Raw genomic sequence first — 18613 nt, 5'->3', positions numbered from 1 at the left:
GGGGACATCATAAGAACATGCTCCTGATGTTTAACTTGACTAGAGAATCTCAGTGTGTTGTGTTAGTTTGACAGAATCCTGGTCTATGAGGACACCGTTTTACGGGGACACATATGGAATATTAGGAGGATCGATACTGATAACCAGGGCTTGACATTAACTTTTTTGCTCACTAGCCAATGTGGCTAGTGGTTTTCCAAAGTTACTAGCCACACAGCATTTTTACAGCAAAAGTTGACTATGGCGTGATAAAATTTAGGCTACTTGAACTAGATTTACAACCCTTTTAAATGTAAAACCACTGTACACACCCAAATCAAGACTACATAAATATATAACAATACAGGTCATTATCATTAGCTCTGATAAGGTTGTGTGTAAAGCTCCCGTTTTAAAATAAAACGATGTATTATGTATTAAGCTTGGACGTTATCGGTTCTGCTGACGGTACTGAAGAAATTACACGCACTATTTATTAAATACATTGTCTTGCCAATTCTATCTCACCAGCTGTTTCTATCCACCTTATTCCTGACGACCTTACTGCGTTTTGAATTATGGGTGGCACTTCTGGTTTGGGGAACTTCCATTCAAAAAGGCTGAAACGAATAATTTCAAATCATAAGGTAGCCCTACAGATAAAGCTGATCCATCAGTTTGACTGGATGAGCTGTCAATTTTCCTTCATGATTTATTTTCAGACATCATGAGAATAACGTTATACTTGGTATTTTAACGTGACATGTTATAACAAGAATATCTATGGCAAGAGCTCTTTTCAGTCGCTGCTTTCTTTTCCTCGTGATCATTTTCTTTTTTTTCCCTTTGCAATCCGCTGTAAGAGTATGAAAAAGGACAATATATGCTGCACATTTGTGGTCGGTTCTCCCGAATTTCATTTACGATATATTCCTTGGAGCTTGGAGAGTATTCACTTAAACACAGTTTATGTCTTAAGTTTAAGCTTGTTGAATAATATGTCAAATGAAATGCAATGGTCAGGATTATTGAGGGTATTTTTCTTTGACAGCAGACACATGAGATAATGGCTGAAGTGAGTCAGTGAAGGAGAAGATCAAGCCTCTGGAGGAGGACATACAGTTTACACTTCGGGAGAATGACAAAGATGAGCTCCAGGGCAGATTCAGCAATCATTATAAAGGTGAGTTCAGTGTTTCCATGCTTAAGTGACACTGTTTAATAAAGCAGATACATTATGTGTTATTTACAGTGATGATTTTACTTGTTTTATTATTATAAGGTAATATTAAAGGTTAAAAATGACCCACGGTAATAAACCTGCACGATATTGCAAAAAAAATGATATTGCAATATTTCATTTTTTTCTGCAATATATAATGCAATATCTCAATAAAAACTATTTCACCAAATGACTTAAATAGCTCTATTTGGAAATAATTTATCATTCTAGAATGATTGGTGTGATTTTGTAGGGATTTGCATCTGCATAGAAAATAATAAATTGCAAGCATAGGTAAAAAAATGTAACAAAGATGTGAAATAAACTTTGCCTCATATTCCAGGTAAGTCTAATTTAGGTACAGAAATTGAGTAATCAACTGTAAAATAACACGGCATAGTCTTTACATAGCCTGACTTCACAGAGGCCTATACTGCAATATCACTACCACAGATAGGTATGAATGATGAAACAATATGTTCATGGCTTTAATGCATCACATAATATGGGTGTGTATTATGTCAGGTTGTGTGTGTCTTACACCTGTTTTATGAGGACACAGTTTTTGGGGACATCATAAGAACATGCTCCTGATGTTTAACTTGACTAGAGAATCTCAGTGTGTTGTGTTAGTTTGACAGAATCCTGGTCTATGAGGACACCGTTTTACGGGGACACATATGGAATATTAGGAGGATCGATACTGATAACCAGGGCTTGACATTAACTTTTTTGCTCACTAGCCAATGTGGCTAGTGGTTTTCCAAAGTTACTAGCCACACAGCATTTTTACAGCAAAAGTTGACTATGGCGTGATAAAATTTAGGCTACTTGAACTAGATTTACAACCCTTTTAAATGTAAAACCACTGTACACACCCAAATCAAGACTACATAAATATATAACAATACAGGTCATTATCATTAGCTCTGATAAGGTTGTGTGTAAAGCTCCCGTTTTAAAATAAAACGATGTATTATGTATTATATGTCGCCACATAGCTCCACCGGCATACGATGTAACTCCAGCAGGGCAGCTAGCTGTCTCTTCGTTTCTGTGTTGTCGGTCACTAGCGCGCAAGCCCCAGGCAACACTGTGTGCATGTAATACTCATTAGGGCTGTCAAAATTTCTCAAAAATGACATTCGACTATTCCCTCTAAAAAAAAACAAATAGCCTATATTCGAACTATTCGAACATCTGGTTCCGCATTTTGTCAATGACTCGCATTACGTCAATAACAGGACAAATTAATACAAAGAGACATAACTACTTGTATAGGTAGTTTATTTAAGTTTAAACACATTTGACAACGTATTACCTACACAAAAACAAGTAAATCAACTAATGGCCAAGACCGCAGACCTCACTCTCGCTCGCTCGCAGGCACTCTTTCTCTCTCTCGCCCTCACCCTCAAGCTAGGTAGAGCGAATAGAGCATCGAGTCCTCAAGCGAATAGAGCGTCTGGCGCGAGTGATTTCAATGTTAAGTCAATGTAAAGACGCGTTTACGCCAGAGCCATAGAGAGAGAGAGTTGCGACACTCCCATAGACCTCCGTTGTAAATAATGGCGGCGCTTTTAACCGCCTACTTCCGGGATATGAAGATCGGAATAGTTCCAAACACTGTCATTTGGGCGTTGGACACCATTCACTTACATTGCTGCGCGTCGAGTTGTTCCAGAGTTAAGTTGCCGAAATATCGACCTCTTTTGAATTGTCAACTGTCTATATTGTATCAGAGGCCCTTTGCGATGCTTATACTGGTCTTCATTTGTACATGCACAGCGTAATTATTTATATTTTATGTTGGTTGTTTCAACCAATTTTCAAGCACTGCCTGCTAGCTAACGTTAGTTAGCTAGCGCGACTTCGTCAGCTAAGAGTTCGGTAATGAATCGCTACCACCTTTATAGCAACTTTTATTTTATTTAATTTTTTGGGATATACTAACTTTTCATTATGTTATTATTGTCTTGAGTGAAGCGGCTTGTGAGAACAATGCTGGACCTTTAGGATTGTTATGGCCATCACCAGTCCTGTCTGTTTCATGGATCACCTGCCCCTGGTTTTTGTTTTTCTTGTTCACACACACAAGCACACATTTTTGTTGTCTGTCATTGTTTAATAAAAAATATTTTATTTGAAAACCTTCATTTGTATCAGCCATGCTTAAATTCGTTTTTAATCTGTTATAGTTTTGATAATGTGTATGGCCTTAATCTTAAAATAATATTCTTAGTCTTAACATGATCATGTTTCACGTTATGGTCCTGGGGGTGGCCACTTTCATCAGAAGAAGTGAGCTAGCTTCTAAGCGAATTCTGAACGGACCGCCACGGCAGACCTCTTTGCGTGATCACGAAGGTAGGCTAATGGCTGAATCAAAATTTATAAGCAAAATCACGGGAATCAATAGCCTAATACAGCCCAGTTGTGCTAAAATAAATATCATGAGACGTCCATCATCAGATGAATGATATGGAAAAGTTAAGTTAGAGCCGCTAAAGCCAGTGCTACTACCAGTGGTGTAGTCTAGTTTTTTGTAGTGAGTATACTCTAATACCCCCCCCCCCCGCACGCCGCATGCCGCATGCCGCATACTCACCCATCCCAGAGCGTCACCCCATAAGCACCACCACACTCACTATGCATACAGTATGCATCGACATATAATTGAGAGCATTATGAAATACTAAGTGTTATCAACATGTCAATTTATTATAAGCAACACAAGACTTTTACAGCCAATGACATTTACAGCTGGGGAGGCTGGACTGATTTTCTACTGTTTAGTGTTAATCACCATCTAACTCAGTCAGTTAAGAGCTACCTTTAGCCTTAGATGTTATATGAATAATGGTCCCTGAAGCACAGGTTTTATCAGCTGACAATTTAAAAAAAAAAAAAATTTTTTAAACATTATAGGCACAAATACAAATTTACTTTTAGAAATGGTGTTTTTGAAAAAAAAAAAGTGTTATTTTAAAATACATTTTACTGTGCAATTTCTTTCTAATTAATTTGAGTTAGACCGAACTTTTATTTTGGTGGGTTGTAGACATTTGAGTTTCTGTGTGTTTTAATAAACTATTATTATTATTATTATTATTATTAGGCCTGAAGTATACTCCTGAAATATGCAATAGTAATATATTTCTGTTATAATTTCTTCAAGTTACACCGAACTTTTATTTTGACAGGTTGTCGTAAAGACATAACAGTTTCTGTGTGTATATGAAACGAATGAATGACGATAGTTTTAACAAATGAAATGGTGAAATTCTCGTCAAGTGACTCTCATAGCAGCTCTGCGATGAAATGCACATGTGTAGCTGTAGCCTACATCATTCATGTCTCAATACAGTGAAACGCTGAAAACACCACGAGCGTGAGTCACTCGTGCTTCTCTGTGTGTGTGTGTGTGGGTGTGTAGTGGATCACACATTGAGCGCTCATTCCCAGAGACGCGTAGAACAATTGCAGTCTCTTTTAGCTTTAATATTCATAGACACTAGTCCATATCGAGATTTGATTCATTGTACAGCCCTACTTTTGATTTATTCATTCAAAAATAGCCAAAATCCGTGACGTTCTGCCCTATAGCAAGTTCCATTTGTGACTGGATTCCGCGATTCGATCCGTGTCGCTTCGCAAACACAGACGGGGTGAATTTATGAATGAAAGTGAAAGTTCTGACACAAAACGAAGTTGTTACGTATCCTCACGCTTTTTTAAGTGGGTATACGCAAATCCTTGGCCTTTTCTAGTGGGTATACGGCGTATACCTGCGTATCACGTAGACTACACCACTGGCTACTACCCATGCGAACATGAACACTAAGCTTTTCCCTCCAAAAATATAGCCTAAAACTTATCTCCAAATGCAAAACTGACATTAACAAAATGCAATAATGCAATAACAGCTGAAAAAGTACTTGGGTGTGTGTTTTATTTTATATTTACCGTTCAATAATGCAATCGCTGCTGTCTGTCCCATAGAAGAACATGACAGCCAGCGTACGTTTTGGAACTATTGGGGCTTACATGAACCACGTGACAGCCATAGCGGCGACATCAAAGAGTGTCGCAACTCTCTCTCTCTATGGCTCTGGTTTACGCGCGTCTGGAGGTCTTGCGGCGCGAATGAGCTCGTCACGCTCTCTGCGCATAACGGTTTAAAAGAACAACAACAATAAGCAAATGTTGAGTGCTGATCTAGAGTTTTGTGCAAGCAATTTAAGGTCGCGACTCTTATATAGCAGGCTTCATTCAGTGATTGAAACAAATATTATTAACATTAATTGAAGTTTTACAGTATATAGAACCGACATTGAACGCTCTGAGCGAGCTGTGCTGTGGTAAACATGGAACTTTTGCTTGACATGAAACGGTAAATAATCAAACCAGTGGAAGCCTGCAGTGCATGAAACTGCTGTATCTAACCTACCTTATTCATGCAATATCTATTCAGTCATTACAGTAGCCTACACTTTAGTAATGTTTCTGTTTAACGTTAACGCTTCTTCCTGTTACCTGTCCCTGACCCCTCAGGCAGCGTGCCCACTCGCAAAGCAGACAGCCGCGCCTCTGCTACCGCGGGCGTTTTTCCACATTCGAATATTCATTTTCACATCATCACATAGCCTTCACCATACCTAGAGATTGGCATGGAGTACTTTCCATAAGATCATCTCTCAATGCAAATCAAACCAGCTATTAGGCTAACTGAAATAAAACCATGCCAATCTCTAGGTATGGTGAAGGCTATATGATGATGTGGGGCTATTTTAATTCCAAAGGCCAAGGCAACTTTATCAGGATGCATAGTATCCTGGATCCATGAAGTAACTGGCCTTTAAAAATAAAAATCTGCCTGCCTCTATGGGAATTTAACATAGGGGTGTCCAGACTTATGCACCCTGTATTTTAAGGAAGAACATTTATTTATTTACGATACATTATTCATTCACAAAGAAAATTGGTGTCCTTAAAGGTTGGATTTTTCCTAATTTTTTTAATTAAGGCATTAAGTTCAATTTCCAAAAGATGATTTTTTATTCCTCTTTTTTTAGTCAACTTTAGCATGGGTGTCTAAACTTATGCATAGCACTGTAGTTACTTACAGCTATATGACATTTTCTTGAATAGTTTATATTTTGCAAATATTGTACACTGGACCAAATTCTTAATAAATAAAATCATTTTTTTAAAATATAATATTTCTTCTTGCTTGACTTATATATGTGACCTTAAAGTAATCCAAAAGTAACCATATTACATTACTTTCATATTGTGGTAGTTGGATTATGTTACTGAATACTTTTTTTTTTTTTTTTTAAGTAATTTGTAACTGTAACGGAATACATTTTTAAAGTAACTCTGCCAAGCCTGCCTGCTACCTATTGGTGCCAACTAATCAGTAAAACCAATATAATGGTCGACCTCTACTTTTAAATGAGCTAAAATGGTCTTATTCTGCATATTAATGTTTTTTTTTTTTAGGATCTAGGACATGGAGTCATGATACCCACAGAAAAATGGGTATCAAAGTATGCCCAAAGATGTTGAATGAATATATTTAAATATATAATGTATGGATAATCTTATGTACTGGTAATGTGGTTTAAGAGGTACATTTTCCTAAAGAATTCTCCTTCTTTTTGCAGGTCTAATCAGTCAGCCCCAGTGAAGCCACACAATGTAAAAGGATAACTGTGAATCAAATAATAAAAATGTAATATTAATGTTTTGTGTCAGATGTTTATTTCCAGCTGGGTTGAGTAAAAAAAGCAGGTCTTAATACTATAATTTTTATTTCAGGTGCAAGTTCTTCATTATTTGCAAAACAAAACCTGAGCTGTAAGCTATTGAAAAGTTGGAGTGAAGTTTATATCAATTGTGTATAATAGTAGTTATAATTCAAATTAATTTATTAAAAATATAATTAATGTCCTAATTATTAACAGCTAAAAGCATTAAACCTACAAATCTTAGCCAATACAAAACTGTAATGGAAACCATTAAATATGTGCAAATCAAGACCAATACAAATTTGTAATGAAACCATCAGAACCAATACAAAACTGTAATGGAAACCATTAAATATGTGCAGTTCAAGACCAATACAAATTTGTAATGAAACCATCAGAACCAATACAAAACTGTAATGGAAACCATTAAAATACAGACCAATACAAATTTGTAATGGAAACCCTTAAAACCAATAAATCCTAATGGAATATGGCCCAAAACACACTACGTAATGGACTCCACTTGGTAATGGTTTTAATGGTTAACGGCTGATGGTTTGTAATGGTTTTGTAGTGGAAACCATTAGCAATTCTGTAATGGTTTCTATTGTTTTTTTCAGCAGGGATATTTCACATATAAATTATTTATTATCACGCTGCCATAAATGGACATTAATATTGCTAACAGTGAATAATATATTTTGTACTACCTTTAACGGTTCATTCTGATGTCATCTAATATAACGATTAGGCTATAAGATTATATAAATATATTTTGTATTTTTTTTGGTAGGCCTAACAATAAATTATTCGTTTTCTGTAGAATCAGAATCAGAATTTTTGGCGTTATTTTTAGGGGACCATTGTGGAAACGGGGGCTAGAGATGGAAAATGTAATGGTCATTTTTTGCCAAGACTTTATTCAGTAATTTTACGGAATTTTCCTTTAACCTTAAAACACAACACAATACAATGCCTCAGTAAAAATACATGGGGAAACTGGAAATATCTTCTCGTATTATAGCCTAATAGGCCTATGCCCTATTTTTATGGACTGTAAATAATAAAGAGTTGTGCGATGTCTGTATTTCCATAATGGCTAATGCTACTTATTGCATTAGGTTTTTCTTTTAAATGTCTGTATTTCCATAATGGCTAATGCTACTTATTGCATTAGGTTTTTCTTTTAAATGTGTATTTAAAAAAATTATTGTATTGTATTTTTCTAAAATAAAATCTTGAATTTATTTGTTTCAGTCAAACTTGGACTCAGCACATTTGGAATTGCCTATTTACTGGAGCAATTAAAAACTTTTTTTTTTTTATTAGGCTATTAGGCGGGATCTGCGGACGTCTCGTTCAAGCCATACAAAAATAAAATAAAGTCTGGTCTGAATCTGATCATAGTGATGTGGACCATCTCTGCAGTTCAGCACTCTATTCATGGGTTTCATCCGGTCCCTTTCCACAGGTGTATTAATCAAGCACAATGCAGTCTGCATTCATAATCTAGGTGCTTGATTTGATACACCTGTGGAAAGGGACCTGATGAAACCCATGAATAGTCAAGTCGCACCACGTTTATTTCAGAGCCATATAGAGAGAGAGTTGCGACAACGGAAGTTAAAAATGCTTAGTTGTCACGTGATTAGCGTAGACCTCAGATAGTTCCAGGAAGTGCTTTAGCGCCAACTCAAATCGATGGAGTTAGAGAGCAGAACTTTGATTTTTGGTAGTTTGTAGTCAATAAATTAATTGATTTACAATATGTAGGCTATATAATACACTGATATGTGAATGTAGTATGTGTTTGTATTTACAGTAATTTTATTTTTAAAAGATACAAATCTGCTAGTATTTAATGTTTATAGTGGTCAACCAGCGTTGCCTGCCGTTTGTTAACATATTTCTGGCTACGTACTTTAACTGTTACCTTGGTTAAAGACCGTGTTGCAGTTGTTTTGAAGTATTTCAAGTATTTCATTTAGTTTCGCGTTTAAAGTCTGTGTAGAGAGAATGGTGTCGTCTTAGCGGCCCCTAATTTAATAACAAATGATCGTTCCGACGGAAGCGAATCAATGAACAATAACTTTAGCTGGAAAATAACTTTATTAAAGAACCGCTATAAAGCCAAAACAATATCTGTTACCATAAATTATACGTGTATCTCTGTAAAGCTGCTTTGAAACAATCTACATTGTTAAAAGCGCTATATAAATGACGATGACTTGACTATTTTTGGTTCTTAAACTAGAATATTTAAAGGTATCACGTAATGTTCACTATGGTTTCACAAGGACAGAGACTTGCAGGTAACGGGATTGTCTTAAAAAAATACATTGCAAACAAGTAAAATGTAGAATTTAATTAAGTGAAATTTCATTAATCTTAATGTTTACAATGCTTATGCACCCCATGCACTTATTACTGTATAAATTAATACATAATATATTAATGTATAATATTACATTTTCAAACAAAACATGATTATACACACACACACACACACATTATTTCATTAGTGTCCATGTGCATTTACTTTTAACATAATTTGATAAATTCATGACCTACATCACTTTAATCTATAAAACCTATTTATTTGGTTATTTTGTTATAGTAATTAAAGTATACATGATAATGCATCGTCCAGAGGAGCCTTAATGATGAGTGAAAAGGGTTGTAGATCTCTCAAATACTGGTAAAAACTGCTTTCAAGTATGGGTAGGTTGGTACACTTTCCATGTCAGGTGAATTTAAACATTTAGAAATGTTTACAGCTGAAACTTGTTTAAATTTCAAAAATTCAAAGTTCACTACTCAAAAATATACATTACATCAGTTTTAATATATATATATATATATATATATATATATATATATATATATATATATATATATATATATATATATACTTTTGCATTGATTTAGCACAATGGGATTTATAAATGTCTAATAAACTGCATGTCAAGCATGTTGTCTGTCATTTCCTCTATGTTGTTCTTGTGGTGTCTGACACAGAGAGGAGAAAATATGCTGAAACTGAAGGTGAGGGTACAGCGTCAGTGCAGGGAGTCTTCATGATCCACTGAATCCCTTTGAGCTTCTTGTGTTGAGAGAGATAAAGGAGACAAAAACGGGACAAATTATATACAGTAGTAGTATATATTACATGTTGTGGTATTTAGTATTATTCCCCATTAAGTCTAGTGTGATTTGTTTTTAAAAATGGCTTGCTGCTTTTAAGCATTGTTTTTAATCTCACAAATAAACTTCCATTTCCCTTTCCCATCAATCCAAAAATCAGCTGAGCTGAAACATAATATAGACAGCCTAATAGTCAACAGAAACACAATGTCTAAAAAACTACACCCATACGTTTTTGTTACTCAAAAATGCAATCTAAAATAATGTTCCCTTTCGAACGGTCACTTCGTATTGCGTAGCTATACGCAGTGGGGAAACTCCTTTTCCTCGATTTACTGAAGCTTTTATTTAAAACGCATTTGCAGCTGCACAGCTAGCACATTGAGCGTGGCTCGCTCATAGGCTGTGCTGCAGCAACTGCTTAAACCAATGGCGCGGGCGCCTCTGACAGGCCACCAATGAACAACATTGTACGTCAGAGCTCCCAAAGGGGGCGTGGCCTTAGTCTATATCAGAGCCCCGCATTCACCATTATAGCAGATTTCACTCCTTCAGCGACAACTGCATGTCTCTGACCGATACTGCAAGCTTCGCCGTAGAACAAGCCCTTCAGCCTGAGCGAGCATTCTCAGCGGACTACGCACTTCAAGCCGTTTTCCCCCTGACGCCGTCTCACCTGCGGCTATCCGGCGACGACGACGATATATCCTTTTAAATTATGCCTGGTTCATCCTGCGCCACGTGCGGACTCAAGCTGCACGAGGCTGATGGACACGCGAGCTGCATTTCTTGCCTGGGAGCTGCCCACGCGGAAAATGCGCTCTCCGCCGGCAGATGTGAGGCCTGCGAAAGCATGCCGATCTCCGTGCTGCGCACCCGGCTAGCTCTCTTACGAGACGGCGATGCCGCGTCACCCGCCCTTCCCTTCCCGGCACTACTTAAGCCGCGGAAGAAGAAGCGCCGCAGCCAAAGGCCCCCCAAGACCATGGAGATAAGCGAAAGCACGCCGGCCGTGTCCCCGCGTGCCTCGCCTTCTCCAGAGACGACGCCCTCTCCAGTTTTCTTCGAGGGAGACCTGCGCCCCCCCCGCCACGTGGCGGGCCTTGTCTCCTTCGGGGGATCGGGCGAACACGACGACAGCCTGTCGATTACTGCGTCTGAGGAGGAATGGCCGGGCTCTCTCGACCCCGCCAAAGCTTCTGAGGCATCAGGCAGCATTTCAGCGACCAGGACTAACTCCGACGCCGAAATGCTTCGGATCCTGACAAAGGCTGTCACGGACCTCGACCTCGAGTGGGCCTCGCCTGAGGAGCCGCCCCGTAGTCGGCTGGATGGCTGGTTTCTCTCAGGGCGCCAACAGGCCCCACGTCACAAACCAGCGCCATTTTTCCCCGAGGTCCACGAGGAGCTGACCAAGGCGTGGCGAGCACCCTACTCAGCACGGGTGGGTTCATCTGTTTCCGCGACACTCTCATCAGTGGACGGTGCAGCGGAAAAGGGCTATGAGTCTTTGCCGCCCCTCGAGGAGGCTGTGGCAGCTCATTTGTGCCCGAACACGGCGGCTAGCTGGCGAGCTAGAGCTACCCACCCCAACAAGCCGTGTAGAGCTACATCAGCCCTCGCCGGACGCGCGTATTCCGCCTCTGGCCAGGCTGCATCGGCTCTACACACCATGGCCGTGCTTCAGGTCTACCAGGCCAAGCTCCTCCAGTCCATGGACGAGACTGGCCCGGATCCGGAAGCCTTCAGCGATCTGAGGAGCGCTACGGACCTAGCCTTGCGTGCTACGAAGGCTACAGCACAGGCCATAGGTAAGAGCATGGCAAGCTTGGTAGTATTAGAGCGCCACCTTTGGCTGAATCTAACGGAGATCAAGGAGACGGACAAGACACGTTTTCTCGACGCCCCCGTGTCCAGCTCCGGCCTCTTCGGCCCGGCGGTCAAGGGGTTTTCGGAAAGATTCACCGAGGCACAGAAGGCGTCCCAGGCAATGCGACACTTCCTGCCGAAACGCTCTAGCTCAGCGTCCAAAACCAAGCCAGCCTCTTCGCCGCATCCAGTCAGACCGGCAAAGCAGGTATCTCAGCCCCGCCCTGCGGCTGATACCTTCCGCCAGCCGAGACCGACAAAACGTTACCCGATGCCCCGGCGCCAAGGCCCGCGGCCCAGCGGGGTGAGTGAACCGGTTCCACCGAAGTCGTCTTAGCAAGGATGAAGAGAGAGGGCTCGTGTCTCGCACTAGCCGGACCACCCTCAAAAAGACCCACTATACTTCCCGCAGCTCCCTGTTTAGTTCAGGCGGCTGGGGATTTTATTACTGTAAACAGGCCCGCAGCAGTGAGCGCGCCTCTACAAACAAACGCCGTTTACACGGCGACCCAAATAAAGCACAAAAAGAGTATGTTTCACAAACACAACCCATGGTTTCACGGTCCCCCTACACTAGGTGGCCCCCTCCATGTTGTAAGAATGACTTCCCCACAGGCAAAAGCTTGTACAGTCAGTCAAACACTCAATATGTGCACAAATCACAATGTAAAGGTAGCGAGTCCCCACAGTGTAGGCGACTCATCCCATTCAGTGGTTCAATCCCTAGCCACACGGGTGCAGGCCTGGCAAGCCATCCCCGGTGTGTCGAGTTGGGTCATAAACATTATAAAGCGAGGCTACTCGCTCCAATTCGCTCGCAGACCCCCAAAATTTCAGGCGGTAGTCGAGTCTTCAGTGAGAAGCAGCGTGGGTCACGTGCTTCGCGCCGAAGTACAGAATTTGTTAGCAAAAGGGGCGATAGAATTAATCCCTCCAGCGCAAACATATTCAGGGTTGTACAGCCGTTATTTTCTAATTCCGAAAAAAGACGGCGGTCTCAGACCCATACTAGATTTGAGACATTTGAACAAAGCTCTCATGAGACGGCCGTTCAAAATGTTGACTATCAAACACATCCTAGCGCAAATTCGCCCGGGGGACTGGTTTGTAACAATGGATCTGAAAGACGCGTACTTTCATATTCAGATAAACCCTCGTCACAGGCCATTTTTGAGATTCGCCTTCGAGGGTCAAGCCTATCAGTACACGGTTCTGCCCTTCGGCTTGTCCCTGGCACCCCGTACATTCACGAAGTGCATGGAGACAGCGCTCTCTCCCCTGAGACATCAGGGAGTGCGCGTGCTGAATTATCTCGACGACTGGCTTTGAAATTTGAAATGCCTGGGTCTCACAATCAATGTTGCCAAGAGCAAACTGACACCCAGCCAGACTGTAGTTTTTCTGGGCACAGTTTTAGACTCAGTGGAGATGACAGCGCGGCTCACACGAGAGCGCGCGCTCGCAGTGCAGACGCTAGCAGCCTCGTTCAGAGCGCGCGAGCGCGCGCCCCTGAAAAAATTTCAGAAACTTCTCGGTCTCATGGCAGCAGCATCGCCAGTACTCTGTATGGGATTACTGCGCATGCGCCCGCTGCAACACTGGCTGAAACGCCGTGTGCCAACCCATGCATGGCAGTCCGGCAGCCTGCACATCATGGTGAATCACGGTTGTTTAAGAGCCCTGATTCCCTGGCGAGCTCAGGACTGGAACCTCAAGGGTGTGACCATGGGAGTAGTTTCCAGAAGGAAAGTAGTGTTTACAGATGCATCCAACCTAGGTTGGGGTGCTCTGCACGAGGGCAAGCCTGTCTCCGGCCTCTGGTCGAGCACGGAGCAGAGCTTACACATCAACTGTCTGGAAATGAAAGCGGTTGGTTTGGCCCTGAAAGCATTACTAACAAACTTAAAAGGTCACCATGTCCTGGTCCGCACGGACAACATGTCAGTGGTGGCCTATATAAATCGCCAAGGCGGCATCAGGTCAGGCAGCCTGTATGCCCTAGCGAGAGAACTCCTTATATGGGCACAGAGCAATCTGCGCTCTTTGAGAGCAATGCATATCCCGGGCGTTCAGAATCTGGGCGCGGATACGCTCTCACGGGGCAACACTCCCCCAGGCGAGTGGTCCCTAAACCCTCAGACGGTTCGTCTGATATGGAGTGTGTTCGGAGAGGCCGAAATAGACCTTTTTGCCTCGAGATCCAACAATCATTGCAAAATGTTCTTCTCGAAGAGCAGGGATGCGTTGACCCATCATTGGCCCAATCGCCCCCTCTATGCTTTTCCCCCTGTCTCGATGATTCCACAAGTCATAAAGAGGGTCAGGGAGAGCGGGTGCCCAGTCCTGCTGGTGGCCCCTCTCTGGAGATCCAGACCGTGGTTTCCGGAGCTGATTCAGCTATCAGACACAGTCCCTTGGCCTGTTCCAATGAGGAAAGACCTCCTCTCCCAGGCGAAAGGAACGATATGGCATCCGCGACCCGATTTATGGGCCCTCCATGTGTGGCCCCTAAACGGGTACCCGGGGACCTTCCAAGGAAAGTCCTAAACACTATCTCCGAAGCTAGGGCCCCGTCTACTAGGTGCCTATATGCTTTGAAATGGTCAGTGTTTTCCAGCTGGTGCTCGAAAAACTGTTTGGACCCAGAGTCATGTGAGGTAGATGCAATATTATCCATCCTGCAAGAGCTGTTGGATGCGGGCCGCTCCCCGTCCACGCTCAAAGTGTATGTGGCAGCTATTGCAGCGCATCATGCCCTGATAGCTGGCCAGTCGATAGGAAGGGATGATTTGGTGGTGCGGTTTTTGAAGGGTGCTAGGAGGATTAACCCCTCCAGACCCCCTTCTGTGCCCCTCTGGGACCTCTCCAGGGTCCTGGGGGCCTTAAAGGGCCCACCATTCGAACCGCTACAGTCGGTTGATTTGAAACCTCTCTCGCTAAAGACTGCTCTCCTGCTGGCACTGGCATCTATCAAGCGAGTAGGGGATCTGCAGGCGCTCTCAGTGAGCCCTTCATGTTTGGAGTTTGGCCCAGGTGACGCTAAGGTCGTCCTCAAACCCAGGCATGGTTATGTGCCTAAAGTGCTTTCAACTCCGTTTAAAGCACAGGTCATTACGTTATTAGCCCTTCCCCCCTCTGCCGAGGATGGGGAGGTGAATCTTCTGTGTCCTGTCAGAGCACTGAGAATTTATCTGGAGCGTTCTGCGTCTTTCAGGCAGTCAGAACAGCTATTTGTCTGCTTTGGTGGCCGATCCAAAGGCGATCCAGTCACCAAGCAAAGGCTGTCTAGATGGATTGTGGATGCTATATCTATGGCTTATACCTCGATGGGTCAGGTTTGCCCCATAGGTATTAAAGCCCATTCGACTAGAGGCATGGCTTCATCGTGGGCTTGGTCATCTGGTTTTCCTATTCAGGATATTTGTGATGCGGCCGGCTGGTCCTCGCCTTCCACATTTATGAAATTTTATAATATGGAAGTTCCTTCTCTGCATGCGAAGGTGCTTTCAGTATGATGAAGACCCGGCAGTGCCCGGTCTTCTCTACAGTGTACTGTGCACAATCATTCACATATATATATAAAACCCGCTTGCTGGTTATTTTCTAATTTACTAAATAGCCCCGACGGTGTCTGGGTTCATTAGTATATTGGGTTGGTATTGTTACTGACACATATATTTTATAAGGCCCGACGGTGTCTGGTCTATATATATAAATATATATTATAATGGTTCGGACTTGTATTGAGCTCAGGGGTCCTGAGTTCAGTGGCAACCAGTTATTTTTAGTGCAGCGTTTTGCATGGCATCCCCACTGCGTATAGCTACGCAATACGAAGTGACCGTTCGAAAGGGAACTACTCGGTTACTATCGTAACCTCAGTTCCCTGAGATAGGGAACGAGTATTGCGTAGCCGGCCGCACTATAGTAACCTGGTGAGTTGTCGCTTCAGTCGTGGAACCTGCTATAATGGTGAATGCGGGGCTCTGATATAGACTAAGGCCACGCCCCCTTTGGGAGCTCTGACGTACAATGTTGTTCATTGGTGGCCTGTCAGAGGCGCCCGCGCCATTGGTTTAAGCAGTTGCTGCAGCACAGCCTATGAGCGAGCCACGCTCAATGTGCTAGCTGTGCAGCTGCAAATGCGTTTTAAATAAAAGCTTCAGTAAATCGAGGAAAAGGAGTTTCCCCACTGCGTATAGCTACGCAATACTCGTTCCCTATCTCAGGGAACTGAGGTTACGATAGTAACCGAGTAGTTTTTTGTTTTGTTTTGTTATTGCACATTTAATGAGGAATGAAACGGATATTCTCATTTTATCACTTCCACATATCACACTCCCCAATGTTATATTTAACCCCTGTTTAGAAGCCTTTCCCTCTTATTACACAACAAAGGATAAAACTGCATTAATAGAACGGGTTTAACCATTAATAGGCTGTTCGTGGTTTGTTATGCGCTACTAACTTTATCCAATGACCTATCTTTTATCTGATAACGTCCCCTAAAACTACTAATTTAGAGAGCAATAATCAACTAGCATGCTTTAATATAAGTTAATTTGATTCAGATGTACTGATAATATACAATCGTATTCTTTAAACGTCTCACCTTTTATAAAAGTCCATCACAAATGGTCTGTTCTACCGCGCTGCTGCTACTTCCGGGAACTATTGAGGGGCTCCACGAGCCGCCATTGCTGTAAAAAAGCGTTCCATTGTTGTCAATGGAGTTGTCGCAACTCTCTCTCTATATGGCTCTGGTTTATTTATACCACTTTATACAATACAGTCTTTAAAATTTTTGAAGACTACCCGGTAGCTGACAACTGATTGAATAGCAGGCGGTATATGCTACTTTATTTCTCGTGAAAAATCCTCTCACCGGCCCCCGCTCCCTCTAGTGAAGATATTACTGCGCCAAGTCGAAGTGCTTACAAGCACTTGCTATGGTATTCCGCCATACAATATAGTTATCCATTTTACACGCTTAGAAAAGCGCAACGTTTTGTTTTGTTTCACCGTCCTAGGTCGAGTTACACTACGCGAGTAACTGTATTTAAATAGGGAAAACGTGGAGGTGTTTGGTAGCTTCTCTGCTTGGCCCATATTGAATGAACTGGGCTAAGCTAAGTGCTAACAAAGTTTCGCCGCAAGACAGAGCGATTGAGTGCACGCACTGAGACGAGAGAGGTATGTATCAACTCGTCTTAGTTAAGGGAATAACATAGTTTAATATGAAAAATCGATGGAGTATCCCTTTAAATGCGTAAATCTTCTATAAATATTTTTGATTATTCATTTTATTTTCTGACATGCTCCAGTTTTTGTTAAAATACACTACATATGTTTATTCTGTGCATTTTGAGCACTTTTTGTGTGAAATAATTTCTATTTTGTCCATCAAAAGGGTGCATGCTTTCACTTTAATTGAGCGTGAGCAGCGCAACAAAAACTAGATTCGGCGCCGAAATCCCCGCTTCACTGCACGCAACGCTCCTGCTTGACGCGCACGCGCTGCTCCTGCTGCCGGTATGAATGCACTCATTCGTTAACATGCACGCCGAAAAAAATATGTGCCGCTCAATGCTTGCGGTGTGAAACTGCTGTGATGCTGATGTTGCACGATGGTAATCATGAGTGCATTTGACCGGCATAAAATCGGCCGGTCGCCGGTCTGTGCATCTAAAGTTATTCATTAGCCTATTTCATTATCATCACCTATTACTGATACAGTAGTATAACAACATTCGATATCATATACATATGTGTATATTTAGCATAATAGTACAGAGAAAGTGACACAGAAAGCCACAAAGGCTATGTTCAGACTGCAGGCCTTAATGCTCAATTCCGAATTATTGCCAGATCCGATTTTTTTTTTTTTTTTTTTGGACTGACTGTTCACATTATTTTTAAAATGTGGCCCGCATGCGCAAAAGAGTAATATTACGTAAATCGTGCGGAAGTAAATATGGAGGCCACAGAGGTTAGCGCCAGAGGTGGAAAGAGTACTGAAAATTTGTACTCAAGTACAAGTACCGTTACATTACTGAAATAATACTCAATTACAAGTAAAAGTACTGGTGTCAAAAAAGTACTTAAGTAAAAGTACAAATTACTCTTCTCAAAAACTACTCAGAGTACTAGTTACTAGTTACTTTTTAGCTGGCGATAGTTAATGTATTACCAATAAATATTCAGCCAAATCATAGATTTATGTAGAAAATAGCTACTTTTAACACGTTTTTTTACCTTATTGTCGAAGGACATTAATAAGTGGTCATGATACTGGAATTTCTAACTTCAATATGATACCTTGAAATATGTCAGTATTTTTAATACCATCGGGAAAACTACCACATACTAAATATTTTAATATATACATTTTTGTCCATCCATTTTGTCAAGGCAATCATTATTTTCAAGCATCGAAAAGCACAACACTCATTGTAACAGTAATCTATTTGAATGGAAAAGTTTAATTCAAGTCTTCTGAAGAGACACGTCCACTTTATACAGTGAGATTTTAATTTAGGCTTTTGTTTACATATTTAAATATTGATCAATAACCATTACAATAATCTAACTTAAATATTTACTCAGTGTATTTGTCTTTACAATAGGGTAACGTTAACTGTTGCAA

General features: G+C 41.4%; 2 long non-coding RNA genes across 2 annotated transcripts in view; both read right to left on the bottom strand.

Moving 5' to 3' along the window:
* Nucleotides 1–2710: 2710 nt before the first annotated feature.
* LOC309482944 overlaps nt 2711–18613 on the bottom strand; it is a 116575-nt gene continuing 100672 nt past the window's right edge. Inside the window, exons 2-3 of the long non-coding RNA XR_014200453.1 lie at nt 5025–5312; nt 2711–3720 (exon numbers count right to left, since the gene is read on the bottom strand). This is a non-coding gene — a long non-coding RNA (uncharacterized lncRNA). The remainder of the gene's footprint in view (nt 3721–5024; nt 5313–18613) is intronic.
* LOC309482946 lies at nt 9305–16735 on the bottom strand. The gene is made up of 2 exons (XR_014200455.1): nt 16580–16735; nt 9305–10057 (listed from the first exon to the last, which is right to left on the bottom strand). It is a non-coding gene; the product is annotated as an uncharacterized lncRNA (long non-coding RNA).

This window comes from Leuciscus leuciscus, assembly GCF_965113295.1.
Source record: "Leuciscus leuciscus genome assembly, chromosome: 19".
NCBI classification, from domain to species: domain Eukaryota; kingdom Metazoa; phylum Chordata; class Actinopteri; order Cypriniformes; family Leuciscidae; genus Leuciscus; species Leuciscus leuciscus.
The sequence above is the reverse complement of the archived record's forward strand: the minus strand, read 5'-3'. Positions and strand labels throughout refer to the sequence as shown.